Consider the following 20,481-nt stretch of genomic DNA (forward strand, 5'->3'; position numbering starts at 1 on the left):
GTGCAGCGAAAGGGCAGTGAAGTCGAACTGGGGGGTTTTACGTGCCAAATCAACGACGGGCATCTGGCATGCCCCAGCAGAGAACTGAGGATTAATTTTGACCACCTGGGGATCTTCTGACAAGCAACCAAAAGCTCGGTCACATGGCGCCACCTCCGCAATGAAAAGACAATGGGCAAGCCTCGTCAATGTGGTGTTGACTTTACTCTGGTAGGCGGTGCCAGTCCATAGAGGATTACGAGGCACAAATCCCCGGACTGGAAATGAGACGTCTGAACTCAATGAAAACTATGGCAAAACTCTGTGACAACAGCATTTAATGAACGAGGCTGCACATGGACAACACAATAATAAAAGAGACATTATATAAATAACAGTGGCAATGTTTAGGAAACACCTGGCTGTACATTCAAACAGATTCCTATATTTCCTTCAAGTGGATCGGTGGTCGATTGCATTAACGCATCACACCTTGGAGCACGTGGAGTGAAAGCTCGCACAGCTGAACATGGGAATCTTGAGTTATATTTCTGCCTCTGCCTGTATCGATGTGGATGATCATTGTAACACCATGCGGTTGTGTATCACTACTGTGATGTAAGTTAAAAACTCAACGATAGCTGTGGTACGGCACTGGCTCAATATCTCGTCTACAGTGGAGACAAGTTACTCACTGGGGCTGACTAACTTCCTGTTGTCTAAACATACAAACAATGTAATTAGTAAGAAAGAAAAATACTCGGTTACTTTTTAAGTTTTAAAAGAATAGATTTAAAGCTGACGTAGCTGCCCTTTTGCATGTTCACTACAGATAGCCAATAGAGAAACAAGTTTAAAAAATGCTGGGCTTTACTGAATGAGATACGGTCAACACTTGTAACAACTTCAGGTCAGGGATAAAATGAAGCAAGTTATAGACATTAAAAAAGCATTGTTAAACACAAAAAAGAATGGTAATTACTAAAGAGAAAGATGAAACAAATCGAATAAATCAGCCTACTGTTGTGGCTGGGCCCCGAGAACAAGCAGTTGTTGCAGCTTGATTAGTTTGTTGAGCTGGAGCAGCTCAAGTTCGAACCAGCTCGTTACGCTGCTGCTGATGGAAAACCTGGGCCTGCGTCTGCTAATAGGCAACCTGACTCTGACGTAGCTCCAGCTGCAGCAGGTGCAGCTCCTCCAGTCGGTTCACTCGGACAACCACACGTGGCGGCTGAGGAGGTAGAGGAGTCGGGGACTTAGTTGGTGACGCAGCAACCGCAAACTCCGTGATGTCACCCCAGTCCAGCAGGAGTGAGGCAGGCGAATCTAGGCAAGCACAACACATTGACGCCGAGTGTTACAGGCACGGTGAAGACACCGGAAAATGGTAGAAACTGCTACAACAACCCCATTATAGAAATGTTAGATGTCAACTGTTGGTAAACATGAAAGTCTTTCTTCCTTGTTCTGACCGTTCCTTTCTGTGATACTGTCAGTAGCGGCAGCTCAGGCTCCAAATGGTGATACCGTCAAAAGAGACAGCGCTGTTATCTCCGACTTCCTGGCCCTTGGGCAAACGTGTGGCGTATTCGTCAATAAACATGTCATTATCCAGACCCAAGGAATTTACTGTGTTCCTACGTGGCACCCCTAACAAGTCGCATTCATGAAAATGCGGCTCATTGTCACAGTTTTTAGGGTTCCTACGAGACGGTATGCCAAAATCGAAATAATAAACGGAAGGGCAGAGACAGATGTTTTCTATAAACAAACACTGGAAGCCGTGTGATCAAGTAGCAACTAACCTTCATGTGTACGTAGCAAATGCAATCGAAACTTTTTACCAGGCATCATGTCAGTCGTCACGCTCGTTCACTGTGGCTTCGGGAATGGCGGCTGGCAGCATTGAGAGCACCTGCTAACCAGCGCGGGTGCTGCCACTGTTCTACGGGCTTGGCAGCCGCATTGCCATGTCGGACATCAGTGCCCCCACAAGCTGGAGAGACGGGCTCATCGTTCAGCAGGTGCGACACCAGCGCCCCCTCCTGCAACGAAAGGCCAAAGAATACCCTGTGAAAGCACCCATGAGTCGAGATGTACACAGCACAACGTAGAAAGAAAAACAAATCATACTACAACTTATGCGGTACAATTTGTCGTTCGACACTTAACTGCAAGAATGAAATGCGAAACAAGTGATGCCGTACCTGTGCTGTTTCTTGCTCTGCATGGAAAATACTGGAGTAGCTTAGTGTGATCATCGACAACAGTCATATTGCGGACACACAATTTTTCAAATCAATAATGTATACTCCTACCCATATTAAATTTGTGCTCGCTTAATCATGCCAGTACAATGCGCTGGTTAACCTCGCAAATAAATGACAATGGTTGCACACTAACATGGACACCTGAAAAAAGACAGCTGCCAACAACTGGACTCCAGCACGTCTCATGTCCATATAATGGCATTTCTTATGAGGTTAAAATTAAGAAATGAGAGCTAATAGTCAATAATACCGGCACAATTGTTTTTCTTCAAATGATTAGCAAATAAGGAGAGGAGTTGATGAAGAAAGAATAAACAATTAAAACAGGGACAACACAACCACATCTTTCAACTAGCAACAGACGAGTAAACTTTCAACAGCGAGCAGCCGACTATACCCAGTAGGAGTAGGGGAGAGAAGGGGAGAGAAGGAAAGATAAAACACGCGAAGTGCAAGTCAGGGTGGTAGGGTTATCTCGAATTTTAAAAATTCAACCTCAGTTTTCGTCAGCAGGAGGGAAGGGTTTGACACGTTTTTTGCTGTGGTCATGGCGAATGATTCTATGATTTCCCTGCCGAATCTGCTGTCATGCCCCCCAAGGATTTTTGTGTCATCAAAGAGGGGATGACAACGCAAACACGAACGGGCATGTATGACTATGGGATGATAAGAATCTGGAGAGGCCTTAGAAACTTCGTTGTGATGTTCTCGGAGTCGGTGATTGGTGCATCTGCCGGTCTGTCCTATGTATTGATGGCCACAGCTCAAGGGGATGGAGTAAACTTTCTTCTCTTTGCAAGGAATGAATTTCTTTTCGTGTTTGACAGTGCATCCAATCGGAATCCGGTTGTTGTTCACTTGTTGACAGAGTTGTTTAAGACGCATGCGGCACGAGAAGACAACATTCGTGTCGAACATTGAGGCAATGGATTTTATCCGGTGGGCTGAATTGTGTACGTAAGGAATGACGGCGAATCGGGCTTTCTTTTTTGTGGCTGGTGACTGGCGATCAGGCCCGCGAATCATCCTTTCCATTACAGATCGGAGAAGGTCGACGGGAAACCCTGCCCTGACAAGCCTCATGTGCTGCAATTTGAAGCTATCTTCTGAAAGATGACAGCAAGACTTCGTGAAGGATGAAGAAAACAACGATTTGATGATACCGTGTTTTACCGACTTCGAATGGGCGCTAGAAAACGGTAGGACAGGTTTGGAAGACCTTTGTTGAAAGGCCCAGCAGAGTCCAGTGGCACTGACATGAAGCCGCAAATCTAGGTTCTGAAGACCTTCATTTGATGGTTCTTCCTTCGTGAATGTAAGGCCCGACGAACAAGCGGAAAAAACAGCTGTAATGCTATCTGGAGAAGTTCGAGCAGGATGAATGATTAGGTAATCGTCCACAAATCTGAAAACATGGCAGCCAGGCGCGGAGATGTCCAGTTGTGCTTGTATAGATCTGTCAACGAATAAAAGGGATAATTCACTGAGAACAGGGGCGAGACATGAACCGATGCAAACTCCCTTTTTTTGGCGGTAGATCCCTTTCTCATGTTCGACTAAGGTGGACTGGAGATATAGATGAATCAGGTCCACGAATCCAGCAACGGAGACACCGGAGGAATTCTGAAAATCCACAGCTCCGTGCTCAAAGATGGCGTCGGTGATTGAGGCAAGCAAAGCGGTAGGATCTAGATTGAAATACATGTCTTCTATGTCAAGTGAAAAATAGAGTGGCGCAAGGAGAAGAAATGTTGGGAACTGATGACAGAGATGAGTTCTATTGAGTTAGACACTCTAAAGGGTTGAGGGAGGTGGATGCTGGACAGATGCTTTTGTAGAAAGAGCCCGAGCTGCTTCTGCCAACAACCCTTCTCCGACACAATACTTCGGAGGGGTACTCCGGTCTTATGTGTTTTTGCAGTGAAGAAAACTGAAAGGTACTGCTTCGCTGGACTACTAATGGCGGTTTTTATGGACGACAGATTCAAAGACGAGCAGAGTTGTTTAGCTCTTGACCTGAGGGTCCCAGAGGGTCGCGATTTCAGTTTGAGAAAATTTTTTGAAAGGGCAGCTTTCACCTTATCTCCAAAATCTCCCTCCTCTAACACAACAAACACACCAATCTTATCGGAGTCTAACAGCTTTAGGTGTCTTGACGAAGCTCTTCAACAGCGGCGAGTAGAGAGATCTTGCCTGGCTTGGGGGGTGGGTGGAAGCACACGGCGCGGATGGCGGAGCCGAGGAAATCTTGCCTCTGTGGTTCTGGGATGGCGGCGGCGACTTGATGAACTGAGGCGAGTTGATCAACCTTCTTAGTAGGAAGGTCTGGGGCGAACTTGGGGCCTTTGAAGAGCAATTCCATGGTGTCAGACGAGATAGCAGTTTTGCACAACAGGACTGGCGGTTCAAACTTCGTTTCGTTCAGCTCACGGCAGGAGGCAGTCACTCCAGCAATCACTTCTTTCCACTTCTTTCTACAAAAGCATCTGTCCAGCATCCACCTCCCTCAACCCTTTAGAGTGTCTAACTCAATAGAACTCATCTCTGTCATCAGTTCCCAACATTTCTTCTCCTTGCCCCACTCTATTTTTTCACTTGACATAGAAGACATGTATTTCAATCTAGATCCTACCGCTTTGCTTGCCTCAATCTCCGACGCCATCTTTGAGCACGGAGCTGTGGATTTTCAGAATTCCTCCGGTGTCTCCGTTGCTGGATTCGTGGACCTGATTCATCTATATCTCCAGTCCACCTTAGTCGAACATGAGAAAGGGATCTACCGCCAAAAAAAGGGAGTTTGCATCGGTTCATGTCTCGCCCCTGTTCTCAGTGAATTATTCCTTTTATTCGTTGACAGAGCTATACAAGCACAACTGGACATCACCGCGCCTGGCTGCCATGTTTTCAGATTTGTGGACGATTACCTAAACATTCATCCTGCTCGAACTTCTCCAGATAGCATTACAGCTGTTTTTTCCGCTTGTTCGTCGGGCCTTACATTCACGAAGGAAGAACCATCAAATGAAGGTCTTCAGTACCTAGATTTGCGGCTTCATGTCAGTGCCACCGGACTCTGCTGGGCCTTTCAACAAAGGTCTTCCAAACCTGTCCTACCGTTTTCTAGCGCCCATTCGAAGTCGGTAAAACACGGTATCATCAAATCGTTGTTTTCTTCATCCTTCACGAAGTCTTGCTGTCATCTTTCAGAAGATAGCTTCAAATTGCAGCACATGAGGCTTGTCAGGGCAGGGTTTCCCGTCGACCTTCTCCGATCTGTAATGGAAAGGATGATTCGCGGGCCTGATCGCCAGTCACCAGCCACAAAAAAGAAAGCCCGATTCGCCGTCATTCCTTACGTACACAATTCAGCCCACCGGATAAAATCCATTGCCTCAAAGTTCGACACGAATGTTGTCTTCTCGTGCCGCATGCGTCTTAAACAACTCTGTCAACAAGTGAACAACAACCGGATTCCGATTGGATGCACTGTCAAACACGAAAAGAAATTCATTCCTTGCAAAGAGAAGAAAGTTTACTCCATCCCCTTGAGCTGTGGCCATCAATACATAGGACAGACCGGCAGATGCACGAATCACCGACTCCGAGAACATCACAACGAAGTTTCTAAGGCCTCTCCAGATTCTTATCATCCCATAGTCATACATGCCCGTTCGTGTTTGCGTTCTCATCCCCTCTTTGATGACACAAAAATCCTTGGGGGGCATGACAGCAGATTCGGCAGGGAAATCATAGAATCATTCGCCATGACCACAGCAAAAAACAACGTGTCAAACCCTTCCCTCCTGCTGACGAAAACTGAGGTTGAATTTTTAAAATCCGAGATAACCCTACCACCCTGACTTGCACTTCGCGTGTTTTATCTTTCCTTCTCTCCCCTTCTCTCCCCTACTCCTACTGGGTATAGTTGGCTGCTCGCTGTTGAAAGTTTACTCGTCTGTTGCTAGTTGAAAGATGTGGTTGTGTTGTCCCTGTTTTAATTGTTTATTCTTTCTTCATCAATGACTTAAACCAACACGCTCTTCTACCAAGCAAGGAGAGGAGGTGCTCGGTTTAATTAACATACTCTAAACTCCTACTTAGCGTAACTTCTACGTGCACTAGTGTCAGTTTCGTCCGTCGCGTTTTATTGATACGTCCGGGTTGCCTCTCTAATCTCAAGAAAGGGGCCGGAGCTCAAGCTACGGTAGTGTGACGCAACCAGAATGTTCGCTGCGTAATTTTCGCTTAGATATAGCACAATACGCAAACGTAAGTTGTCGATGTCGGCACAAGAATCACCAAAAATAGCGACAATTCGCCGTCACTGCCCACCTACGGCCTCGACACTAACATGCTTGACTAGCTCCTGCGGACGCTGCAGGTAGCCACGGAAAAGTCCCTTACAAAGTTATTTAGTACACACGTCCTGTCATGTGATTTTGCGAACGCGTTGCGTTATTCTGTCCGAATATTGAAATTGCTTACACACCTGTTGCATGGATGCCCTGCTTCTTCTCGGAGTCTGTTTTCTTCCACTTGGATCTACCTTTGTCCCAACACTCGTGGGCGGACATGCGGCTGGCGGTTATACTTGGTGCAGACTCTTTTACGCGTCAATTTCAGCTTCTTTCGCGCAGTTGTTAGTAGAACGACGAAGAAGCTCCCCTTTATGGAACTACTCGCCCCTTCTTGTCACCTTCGTGGAACGACATCGTTGTAGGGCAAGGCACTCTAGTAGGACTCTGAAGAAAGAGGAAGGGTGAAAATGCTCGTTCCAGGCGGTGACAGCGATGCAGGCAAGCGGTGAGGCAAGGTGAGACGGCGAAGAACGGGCGAGACGACAGCAGCGAGCTACAGGTGCCCCTACGACCATGGAGAATAGAAGGGTAGGAGAGGGCATGACGTCGGCCGCGTAGCCTCCGCAAGCCATGCTCCCTTGACGCCTCGCCTCTTTCTCATTTTCCTCCTTACTCTCCTCACTTACCTTGCCAACGTGACCACATCACGTGACCGTAGCACGCCTTCGTCTTGCTATGGGGTACTAGAATACACCACAGTATAGACTTCGATCTGATAAAACCTACCGGACGGAGCGCGCGCAAGCCTGGGAAGAGTCCTTCTACAATCAACCATCCATCTCACACGTGACATGTCACGCGCACCAATCGCCAGAGAGACCTGCAGTCACGCTGGGCACAAAATTGTTTAAACTTTTTATGACTAGGCTTCACCAATATTGCAACGTGCCCCCTCCTAGTACTTCTAACCTCCTTGCCTACGACGCAGAAGCGGGAGAGCGGCCGCCACTGTTGCCAGACTGGAGAACGCTTGTGGCTGTTTGTCCGAAAACCGGCTCAAACGCATAAAACGTGCGTTATGCGAAGCAGAAATCTTGCAGGCTTTCGATTCAATGTTAGTAAAATGTGTCCCTTCAAATAAAATGAACTAATATGTTCATAACTCACACTATAATATTGTTTTCAACTTCGTTTTTTACTACAACCTCGAAACCAGACGGCTTTCACGTCTCCTCGAGTTCGCTCGAGTGGAGGAAGTTTTCTCGAGGAGCTCCTCAGCCGAGGAAACGCCGAGGCGCGTCTGTGAAGCCCAATGGCTCCTCTAGTGGAGGCGAGCTGCTTTCCTCCACTCCAGTGAGTCGAGGTGGAGTGTCGAGTCGAGGCCCGTTTATGAATACGGCCGATAGCATCGAATGAAGAATACAAAGCTCCCCTTTGCTCTCTTTGTACATTTATTGTGTTACGCGCTCGCATTGTTGGCGGCGGGAAGGCATCCTGCAACCCAGGGCCGTAGTTTCATTTTTTTTTTTTTTTTTGGTGGAGGTGGGGGGGAATTCCGGAACACGGTGGCCGTCCTGAATTACCGTTTTTCGTATTTACTTTTTAAAAACACAAGCATATCATACGGGTTTCCTTCAAACGTACGTATTTATTGCTAGAGCGAACATCTCTGTCTCACCTAATGATGGACCGCAGAGGACTCTACGAGCCATCCCAGCCAATCCAGCTCTGAGTGTCACCTTACCCTCTGTGGTGTGCTCTGCGGAGCTCAAGGTCATATGATTTTCTCTCAACCCTTGATTGGCGAAGACGGTCTCTAGGATCCGCTACTGTCCACTGTGCGGGAAAACGGAGCGTGGTATGAGAATGGGGAAGCGAGGCGGGCCCGGGGACCTGGATCTTCTGCTGCGGGGGATGGCACCCACGCACTTGGCTGAGAGAGAAAAACAGGAGGGCGCTATCCGGAGTCGTTCCCAGAAGACCGGTCGTGGCCGGATGCTTGCGGCTTTCGGGGTGCGGGGAAGACACGCTGGAATTCACGTGGCTCTGGTTAGCAGTAATAGTAAGGAGTGCGCGTGTGCGCTCGCTCCAGCATCGTTCGCTATGGATAGCTGTGAGCCAGTGGCGTCGCTAGGATCAGCGGCACCCGGGGCGGCAGCCCTCCGCTACACCCCCCTCCGCTCTCGCAGCCCGCCGCAACCTCCCCCCCCCCCCTCCCCTCCCCCCCCCCTCCACCGCTCTCGAGTAGCCTGCCGCGACACCTCCCTGAGGCCTACACCCGAAGCAATCCGCCCCCCCCCCCTCCTTTGTGACGCCACAGCTGTGAGCCCTTAAAGGCCCGTTCACACTCTTGCGACCGAGTTAGACCTAGAGAGACCAGACCGGTTTTTAAGCCTCTTGCGACTTCTTAGGACCAGCTCCGCTGCATCGCATCCGGTCCTAAGAAGTCGCAAAAGGCTTAAAAACCGCTCTGGTCCCTCTCCGTCGAAGTCGGTCGCAAGAGTGTGAACGGGCCTTAAGGGCGCAGGTCTCCTGGAATATAGGGTCACATTCACATACCTGATATATTTCGGCATGAACCGCAATGGGTCATGCCCCTTCTGCTCGTGACGTGCTCGCGTTTGTCCTTCGTTTTCGGGTTTTGTATTTTTCAAAAAAAAAGTGAAAGCCGCTTACAACTCCCTGTAACGCCGAATTAGAGCGCAGCTCTTGAGGAGGAGGGAAGGGCGCTGGGGGGGGGTTAGACTAACCAGAGGGGGGTCACGTGTCCTTGGGGGGTCACGTGACCTTGGGGGTCACGTGACCCCCAATGCCGATGATGTCATCAGTGACGATGACGATGCGGGTACCGATGACGTCATTAGTGACGTCACTGATGACTTCACCAGTGATGATGACGATGACGATGCGAATGTCGGTGACGTCATCAGTGACGTCGCTGACGACGTCATCAGTGATGATGACGATGACGATGCGGATGCCGGTGACGACATCAGTGACGTCACTGATGACGTCATCAGTGATGATGACGATGACGATGCGGATGTCGGTAACGTCACCGGCATCCACATCGTCATCGTCATCATCACTGATGACGTCACCGGCATCCACATCGTCATCATCACTGATGACGTCACCGGCATCCACATCGTCATCGTCATCATCACTGATGACGTCACCGGCATCCACATCGTCATCGTCATCATCACTGATGACGTCACCGGCATCCACATCGTCATCGTCATCATCACTGATGACGTCACCGGCATCCACATCGTCATCGTCACTGATGACGTCATCATCATTGATGACGTCATCATCACTGATGACGTCACCGGCATCCACATCGTCATCGTCATCGTCACTGATGACGTCACCGGCATCCACATCGTCATCGTCATCATCACTAATGACGTCACCGGCATCCACATCGTCATCATCACTGATGATGACGTCATCAGTGATGATGACGATGACGATGTGGATGCCGGTGACGTCGAAAGTGTCGATGACGTCATCGGGGGGTCACGCGACATCGGCGGGGTCACGTGACCTCGGGGGGTCACGTGACCTCGAGGAGGGGGTCACGTGACCTCAGGGGAGTCACGTGACCCCGGTGGGGGGCTCGCGCGGTGCATTATGGGAAATTTCCCATGATGCACCGCGCGGTTACGCCGACGCCGACGGCGACGGCGACGCCAACGGCGACGCCGACGCCGCTCAAGCCGGAAACGGGCCCCTAAGAGCTGCGCTCTAAAATTGGGGGTAAAAATCGGGCGACGGGTGTTGGTCGAATATATTTCGGAGGTAGGAGGGGAGGGGTCGAACCTTGAAACCCTCCCCTTGGGTATGGCCCTGCTGTAACCTGAAGCTGAGCATCCCATCCCATGGAGCTACGTGTGTTAGCATCCTGCTGAGCACGAGAGCTCAGAGAGAGACGAGGACGACGATGAGCACCCGCGAAACATGCAACAATACGAATGTTAAAAGCTCTATGCATATAAAATGCTTTCTACCTTTTGACAACTGCGTAGTTGACGACTAACAAATCAGAAGTGTGATGAGTACGTCTGCGACCTGTACACGGTGAGCAGCTTTATTCTACGATTCTCAAAGCGGTAGAAACTGTGTCATCGGACCAGCTCGTTCTACAGGGGTGCTATGTTGCGCTTTTTGGACTCCCAGGGGTGCTATGCTGCGCTTTTTGCACTCCCAGGAGACTTGGAAGAGGGAAGTGACGTCAACGACACAGCAAATGCAGATTGGATGTTGACAGAAGAAAACAAAATCAACACCCAATCTGCGTTTGCTGTGTCGTTGACGTCACTTCCCTCTTCGCAGTCTCCTGGGAGTGCAAAAAGCGCAACATAGCCCCCCAGGAGACTAGGGAGAGGGAAGTGACGTCAACGACACAGCAAACGCAGATTCGGTGTTGATTTCGTTTTCTTCCGTCAACATCCAATCTGCGTTTGCTGTGTCGTTGACGTCACTTCCCTCTCCCTAGTCGCCGTGGGAGTCCAAAAAGCGCAACATAGCACCCCAGATGACTGACAGCACCGGGCACGATCTACGAAGGCAGGGGCGCTTGCGAAGCCGTCCGCCGGGTGCAAGCCAAGGTTACTGCGAAAGAACAGGCCATAAAGAAATCACGAGCGTGGCTGTCGTAGACAACACTCGATTCCTTCAGCAACCTGACGAAGCGAATCCTGTAGCTGTGACTGCTGGTATCGACGACACCGACGGAGTCGCTGATGCGTTAGAGAACCATCAGGCAACGGAAGTTCGTGCATCAAATGAATACTTTGCTACACTGCTGCAAACGGCTATCCAGAGTGCCGTGCGGGAGGCGATGAGCGGCATGGCTACGCTTCTTCGTGCCGGCCAACAGCCACTTCAAGACGCGCGACCACCTGCGGACTCTGGAAAGCTTGTATACCTGTCTTTAATCCTGCGGTATTTCCATCGCAAACAGTAGAACAATGGATCAAAAAAGTTGAACTTTCCACAATCTACGCGTGGAGTGATCGACAGACGTCGTGCTTTGCCATCACGAAACTGGAAGGGGTTGCAAAGGCATGGTATGATGGATTTTCGAGCGCACAGCGATCATGGCAAGAGTGGAAAGATGAATTGAAAAGATTGTTCCCAGATGTGAAAAGCTGTCAGCGTCGCCATCAGGAGATGGTGGTTCGAAAACGACGAAAGGGTGAGAACATCGAATTGCACTTTCATGAAAAGGTTAGCCTCGCCCGTCTCTGTCAACTCCCTGAAAATCAAATTGTTAAGTAAGTCGTCACTGGTCTTGATGACGAGGCGATGGTGCGAAGTTTAAGCGTTGGAACTTTGTTTACGCCAGAGTCATTGCTTGAGTGCCTTAAGCGTATAGACGACCGACTCGCCGTGGTCAAGGCAACACCCACCCGAAACAAACGTCAGCCTCAATCAGGTGGATCGCATGACCAAGTCGAAGCGCGGAACGAAATCGGCGCCCGGGCAGCAGGCCCGTCGGGTGATAATAACGGACGAAGGCCTTTGTATAACCACAACGGAGAGTCATTATGCTTTACCTGCGACGACTACGGACATTTTGCAATTCACTGTACTGAACCGCAAAAGCGGAAACGATACGAAAAATGCCAGCGTGCTGGTCATGCGGTTTCCAACTGCAGATTTAATATCAAGGAAACTTTTCCGAAGACACACTGCCTGGAAAGTAAAGAAATAGTTGGCGCACGAAATGAGAAATACTTTCAAGAGGCACTGATCGACGGGAAGCCAGTCAAGGCATACTTGGACCTTGGTAGTCAATGCATTACGCTTCGTCAGGCGGACGCCGACTACCTCGGTATTGCATATACGAAGCCTACAGATACGTGCGAAATTGGAGGCTACGGTTCTGGTCACGTGATTCCTTGTGGAATCACCCAAGCGCATCTCACCGTCGAGTCGACCAGGCCAGTGCAGAAGTGCCCATCTACATCGTTCCAAGTGATGTCCAGGCAATTCCACTGCTTGTTGGCCAACCGTTCCCGGATCAGCCCCACATTACCGTTGTAAGACGTGAAAACGTTCTACGAATTTTCGAAGAGAACGAGAGTGCTGATGATGAGGACGACCGGCTTAGAGGCATCAACGCCCCAAACCTTCCACCCCGTCGTGCCACGTTATGGGCAAAGGAGTCAACGGTCATAACCCCCGGGTACATTGGCATTGTCACCTGATCAGCGGGAGGCGAAAAAGACGGCGACGTTTACGTCGATGCCCAACTTCGTATGCAAGAGGGTAAGGAGCATTGCTTGCCCTCCTGCATTATCCATGTAGACAAAGATGGGACTTCGTTCTTGCCAGTCCTAAATGTTTCGGATTCCGCTATTCATGTTAAGCAAGGAAAAGTGACTGCACGGGGCTCTTGGTGCCACGAGAAAGATACAATGTGGTCTTGCGACCACATTGTATCTTCGAAATGTCTAATACCTTTTAGGCCAGAAGGTGTGCGCACGGGAACCGCATTAACATCTGATGAATTCAAACGACTTCTCAAATTGATCAACGCGCATCGTGATTGTTTTGCGGATAACGTCTTTGAGTTGGGAACCACAAACAAGGCCGAAATGAAAACTGATATCGCAGAAGATGCGAAACCGGTATCTTTTCGACCGTATCGTCTACCGTACAATCAGCGACTGATAGTAAACAAAGCTATCGAAGAGCTGAAAGAGGCGTGTATTTTTGCGACTCCTCGTCCGAGTACGCCAGTCCGTTGCTTGTTGTGAAGAAAAAGACAGGCGAGGAACGTTTGTGCGTTGATTACAAAGCACTCAACAGGGTCATTAAGAAGGACAAATACCCGCTTCCCTTGATCGAAGACCAGTTGGACCGACTACATGACAAGCGCTATTTTACGACTCTTGACTTGACGTCAGGGTATTATCAAAGTCCGATGTCCAAAGAATCACAAGCGAAGACGGCGTTTGTAACTCCCGATGGACACTACGAGGTTATAAAAATGCCGTTCGGACTGACCAACGCCTCAGCGCTGTTTCAAAAAAAGATGAACGTCGTATTGGGATCCTAGCGTTACGAAGTGGCTCAAGCGTACATGGATGATATTCTCATCCCGTCGCGGGACTTCAAAGAAGGTTTTGATCATTTGCAAAAAGTGTTCCAAGTTCTTCGAGAAGCGAGACTGACACTTCGCTTAAGCAAATGCGTGTTCATGGCGGAAACAATAAACTACCTGGGATTCGAAATCGGAACCACAGGACTCAGGCCAGGTGAAGGAAAAGTAAAGCCGGTGACTGACTTCCCAACACCGAGAAACGTCCACGAAGTAAGGCGGTTTAGTGGCCTTGCAAGCTATTTTAGGCGTTTCCTGAAGAACTTGGCAGCGCTAGCCGAACCTCTGACAAGGCTTTTGAAGAGCAATACTTCTTAGCGATGGACTGAGGAACAAGATTCCGCATTTTCTTTTCTGAAAGTGCGTTTGCAGGAGAGACCAATTCTGGCACTATACAACCACGAGCCCCAACGGAAGTGCACACCTATGCAAGCAAAAATGGTTTGGGGGGGCATGTTGCTGCAGCGCCAGTTAGACGGACAATTTAATCCCGTAATTTCTGTGAGCCATCAGACGTCCAAGGCGGAACAAATGTACCATTCCTACGAGCTTGAGGCCCTCGCAGTCGTTTGGACTCTTGAGCGGCTTTAGGTTTACCTCTCTGGTGTCGACTTCACTGTAGTCACGGACTGCAACGCCCTGCGAGGCACGTTGAATAAGCGCGATATGTTGCCGCAGATTGCTCGCTGATGGTTACGATTACAAGAGTTCACGTTTAGTGTTGATCATCGATCCGGTACGTCTATGACCCACGTGGACGCTTTGAGCCGGTCTAGTAGTGGTCAAGCTGAAGACGTCGCTATTTGTGATGGTCTACACGTCCTGCCAGCTACAGTGATTGATTTTGACGACTGGCTGATAGCAGTACAACGTCAGGACCCTGAGGTCAACAAGGTATGGGACATATTACGAAAGCCAGCAAAGTCGAAGGAAGACCAACGTCTTCACGAACAGTACGAGCTACGGAGCGACGTTGTTTTCAGAAAAAACGCAACACAGAAGATGTCGTGGGTAGCACCGCAGAATCTGCGTTGGCAGGTCGATCGGCGCTGCCGCGACGATCTCGGACGCCTGGGATTAGAAAAAGCGTTGAAGAAGATGCAGGAAAAGTATTGGTTTCCTAGATTAAAACGATATGCTCGCAGGTACATCGCATCGTGTCTAGAATGTGTTCATCACAAGACTCCGATAGGCAGAAAGCATGGATGTTGCATTCCACTGAGAACGTTGGCCTGCCTTTTCACACGATTCATATTGATCATCTGGGACCATTTCCACGGAGCAGACATGGGAACACTTATTTGATCGTAAATGTGGATGCATTTACCAAGTTTGTACTCCTGAGACCCGCAAGAAACACTAGCGCACAACCAACTGTTTCGTTCTTGAATAACATCGTTGGCCTTTTCGGTCCTCCAGCAAGGGTTATTACAGACAGAGGTGGAGCTTACACAAGCAATGCTTTCCGGAGGTGTTGTCGTGCACTCAACATTGCTTATGTGCTGAACTCTACTGCAGACCCGCGAGCGAATGGACAAGTGGAGCGGTACAATAGAGTTGTCACTACATCAATCGCCACCTTGACCACCGACGTTGAAGGCAGGGATTGGGACGAGTTGTGGGAACAAGTTCAGTGGAGTCTCAACAACACTCTCTAGAAGGCCACTCGTACGACGCCCTTCCGGCTGCTGTTCGCTTACGAGTCTAGACATTTTAAGGAAGATTCCCTCGAAGACGCACTATTGGACAAAACCGACGTAACTGAAACTGAGATGGCGACAAGACGACAAGCGGCCATACACGCCATTCGTACAGATCAGGATAAACAGCAACGTCGCTACAATAAGAAGCGGTGCAGCGCTTCGACCTTTGAGCCCGAAGACATCGTCGTGGTGGAGAGAGAATCACTTCCGATAGGACATTGAAGGAAGCTTTTAAAAAAGTTTCAAGGTCCCTACGTAGTAACGGAGAAGCTTCCAAATGACACATATCGTATAAAAGACATTCCGGGCCGATCACTTACTCAACGTTTCTACACGTCTATGGCCCCGATTTACAAGATGAAACGTTACTATGTCTTCGACTTAGACGACGAACCCGATCATGACGACTGCGAAGACAAAGAAGACAATTGAGGCAATTGTTCACAGGATGGCCGAGTGTTAGCATCCTGCTCAGCACGAGAGCTCAGGGAGAGACGAGGACGACGATGAGCACCCGCGAAACGTGCAACGATACGAACGTTAAAAGCTCTGTACATGTAAAATGCTTTCTACCTCTTGACAACTGCGTATTTGACGACTAACATGTGCTTGAATGAAAGGTCATGCTTGCGTTGGCTCCCACTAGCTCCCACGTTGCTGAAAACGTCGGGTGCTAATTTTAAACTTGCCACGGTTGTTTGCAAAACTAACCAAAAATCTAGTGTACAAATGAAAACAGCCAATGGGGATTTTTTTGTTTTTTTTTTAGATTTTATACCTCCAGACAATCATCGGACATAAGCTCGCCACTTTAGGACTTCACCTGCACGAAGGCTTAATGGAAGGAACGTTATATTTGATCACTGATTTTGATATGAGGACCGAATACTTCTTTATGGGGACCGAGAAGTCCAATCAGAAATGTCTAAAACTTTCACCTTCGTTTATATAAAAAAGAAAAAGAACCCTACAATTTAGTGTAATAAAACATACTACACCGACCTGACCTAGCAATATTACTAACACTTTAATCACGCCTTTTTTCCCATGGGGGAACAGCATCTTTGCGCGACCAGGGACACCAATAAGGAAAATACAGGAACTGGTACAATACGAAAAGAAGACTGTGGCTGGGGATAAGCGCGATTAACGATCCTCAGAACTCTAGTGGACCCCACATTTGCTTCCGCGCCAAAGTTATGACCTAAAAAGCAAACGCGTGACCGATTGTCAATGGTCATTGAGTTCGGTCTTTGATCTTGTAGCATGTGACCTTTCCCGCGTATTTTTTTTAATTATAGAAATTATATTTATATTTAGAGATATAAAACGAACAATAAATGTATTTTTGTTTTAGTTTTATTAAGTCTACAAAATACGCGATATAATTTTAATTTTATTCGGGAGACTTCACAGAGGCAACGTTACATGGGACAAGCTCAGCGGCACACCAAAATAGCCCTGCATGACGTTTTTATGCTTTTTTGACGGCTTATAACTTTCTTTCTATGTATTTTACAATTATAAATTTAATGTCATATTCAAGAGCTGTTTCTCAACGATACTTTAATGGCTCGATATTACGATTATTTTTAGATTTTATTTAATTATTCAGCTTTTAATAGACCACAGCCTCTAATATTGAAATTTTTTTTTCTCGAGTTTTAACGTCCCATCGTCCACAATATTTTACGTGCGCGTTCGGTTGGATGTAATAACATGAAAAAGTAAGCAATGAACTGTACAGATAATGTATATTTTAAAATAAAAAAATAAAGTTTAAAATGGTATAATGCTACGGCGCTATAAAAACGGAATCACGTCAACTAATCAAATAACGAGACATTAAATTATGAAGTATCCTTCGATATTGCCATTTCCACAACTTCCATATTGATATATTACACGTTAATAATGTTATAAGACCTCAAACTTTTCCCATTCAGTTACGGCAAATTCTAGTTTCTTAATATAAAATACAAATGGCGACACGTGTTCAAGAAGAGCTTGATGTGCATTTTCCGTCGTGTGCCGCTTGGAACGCCACGTGAAAGCCAGAAAAAACGCCGTATGTCAGGGTGTCAGATGCCTGGATGCCCGCAGTGACCGAGCCACAGATGTGGGAACAACAGGCGCGAGGCTGCGGGTGCACCACAGCTACTTTTGCGCGCGTTCTACTCTGCGTCGGTTCACTGGTTCACATGCCCGACGCGATCCAAATGAAATGGGTGCCATGAAATGCATTCTGCCATTTCAGATTTCGCCACGTATGCGAAAACATTTTCATGTTTTTATCACTTGCAAAAATCATTTTCGCAAGCGAACTATGCTTGTCGGAATGGATCGACTATATTTTGTTTCAAAAACCACCTCGGTGGCTCTTAAGTAGCAATGATATTAAAACGAAACACAAAAAAATTAAATTGTCTCGGTGTCCCTGAGCTAACGCGCTGGCCAATGAACCCATATTTGTCGGGTTTAAATATCGGCCGAAGTGCCCGCAATCCTACGGAGGCCAATCTGAGATTTCGGTTGCACGTCAAAAAATCTCCAGTTAGTCAAAATAAACCCACATTTTATTTTTATTGGGACCTGTTAAGTGATTTTTGTTGGTTTGGCTTGTGAGAAACTAAGATCTGAAAATTTGCTTTGCTTTACCTTAGTTCGGAGCGCAGCCAACGCTACGGGCTGGTGAAGCCACTGAAGCATCGCAAAGAGCGCGAGGTTAAGCTGTTTCTGTGCCTGTGCGGTCGGGCTAAACTAGAGCCACTAAATAAGCCACGCTTGATACACATCCTGGTGCTTAAAATGATGGTTGTCATTTATTTGAAGATTTATCTGAAATCACAAGAAACGCTTTTCCGTCCTCCCCAAAATGTTTAAACTGTTCAAAAAAAAGGAAAGCAATATTACATGAGCTACCTGACACCGAAGCTAATGCTGAGGAAGTCGCACTTTTGAATCACGACGATCGACAGTTGCGTTTGATTTGTTACTAACCAACAAGATGGCAGCGCCCACAACAATATCGGTGGAAAAGTGCCGATACTCTAAGCGTAGCTCATTTGGTTTACCTCACAGGCTAAACCTAGAGCCACTCTATATGGCAGCATAGCTGCCAGAGTAGCGCCACGCTTTTCCCTGTGCCGCCTCTCACCGTGATTGGTAACACGCGGTACCATAGCAACGAGCTGAGCTGGCTCGGTTCCCTTAGCAACTGAGTGACTACTCGTCACGTGACCTCGCAAGAGCCGTGATGCCACCGGTAAGATGGCAGCGCCCAGAGCTGGGGTATACGAGTTTGTTCGGTGCGCGGTAGTCGTAATGTGCCGCTGCTTGCCGACGATTTCGGACTTCTTCGTGCTCTCTGAGGCAGGTATAACGTGAAGATCTGAGAGAATGTGACTTTATATCTTTTCTGTGCAAGATCGCTCTGGATATTAGCACCTGTGCGACAGCATCAGTCATATCGCCGTAGCGGTGCTCGGATTCCTGCATGCGTTGGAGAATCGATAAGACATTCTGCCATGCAATTTTCGCATATATACTTCTAGCCTTGTTTGAACGTTGAAATGTCTGAGAATCAATGCAAATTGTATGCGTCGCGTGTTGGACCTTGGGGAAGTTGTTTCCGCCCAAGTTAACCGTGTAATCACAAACTTTTAGCGAGGAACCTCCTGCGATCTGTACGTTTTGTACTAATCAACGATTTTACGATATAGCTTTTAGGATAACATCTGCGCATTTTCTAGCTTCCTTTGAATGTTGGAATTTCTGAGAATCGAAACGAAAGGTATACGTCTTGTGTAGGGCCTAGGGGAAGCTGTTTCAGTCCTGGTTCACCGAATAATCAGAGCAACTTTCAGCGAGGAAGCGCACGCGACCTTTAACCTTTTGTACTCATCGACGATTTTACGAATTGACAGTTTTGAAGACTTTGATAAATGTCCTTACGTTGAAACACCTTGCATTTGATCGCAGTGTTTTTTGGTTTGTGTTTTTCAAGTGACAAGCTGGCGTTTGCTCAAATGACGTATATGAATTGACCTGCTCTATAAGAAGGCATCAACACTTTACCATTAAATTTATATGCTCAGAAGTGTGTTCGTTTTTGTAATTAACAAGTTACAGACAATTATTTTTTACGAGTGTAATATTTATTTTCTGTAGCTGGGTCCGCTTTGTACTCATTAATGTCAGTGTGCTATAATGCTGCCATCATGTGTGTATGGTTCTAAATATCCTCTTTGCAATGCCTACAAAAGCTAAAATGACATCAGCCGACCCCAGCTCACGCATTTGACACAAAAACTGCGTCACTCGGACGTATGCGCTCGACAACAATCAATTCGTCGATGAATATTTGAGTTCGCGTTCGTGGCCAATGAGTGCACATGAGTGCACTGGCGAATGACAGGTTCTATGGTGTGCTTAAAAAGCACGGTGAAAGCTTGGGGTCATCGCACCGGTGACCTAGCATGTCACGACCACGTGATTCCACTGTTCTCTTTTGAGTTGAGGATTAAAGCTAAGGAAGAAGAAGTTAAAGAATCATTTCATGGCCTCTTTAACACGGGTATGCGTGCTACACCAGATAAAAATATTGACATTTTGCATGCCGGTAAACTTCCGGACGACCACTTGGCCTGTCGGCAAGAACACCTCATATCCGGCGTCCATCTCTTTTGATGGCGTTAACAGTCCTGTGTAGACCACCGTGCTGTCCTTCTTGGTTGAACCCCGTCGACTGTTCATCGGCCAAAACAAGGGTGATACCGTCGTCGACGTCGCTCCTCGCTAGTCGGCGACAAAATCTCCTCTTGAATGAAAGATTGACTCATGAAGAAGTATGGTGCTAAGCATACATTTTCTTACTATGGGGCAGTCGAGCAGCAGTCATGTCCCAAGGCAATCGTCCTGCTGTGGCCGGCGTAATCGGATTTTGTTCCATAGAAGCGAAGTCCGAAAGTACAATGGTACGTTCGTCCCACGAAGTGGCCGCCATCCCGGCGGCGCGGAAAACCAATCGCCTTGTCCGTGCACGCTGCAAAGCGTCTCATTTCACAGAAGAAACGGGCACCACTCCTCCAGAGGCCCGTGCCGTACTGCCATGC

General features: G+C 47.9%; 1 long non-coding RNA gene across 1 annotated transcript; it reads right to left on the reverse strand.

Annotated features, from left to right (window-relative positions):
* Positions 1-330: 330 nt before the first annotated feature.
* On the reverse strand, positions 331-6,901 carry LOC121836422. The gene is made up of 3 exons (XR_006077927.1): positions 6,739-6,901; positions 1,824-2,024; positions 331-1,305 (listed from the first exon to the last, which is right to left on the reverse strand). It is a non-coding gene; the product is annotated as an uncharacterized LOC121836422 (long non-coding RNA).
* Between the last annotated feature and the right edge of the window lie 13,580 nt (positions 6,902-20,481).

Source organism: Ixodes scapularis, unplaced genomic scaffold (genome assembly GCF_016920785.2).
Source record: "Ixodes scapularis isolate PalLabHiFi unplaced genomic scaffold, ASM1692078v2 PGA_scaffold2__306_contigs__length_199485367, whole genome shotgun sequence".
Lineage (NCBI taxonomy): Eukaryota > Metazoa > Arthropoda > Arachnida > Ixodida > Ixodidae > Ixodes > Ixodes scapularis.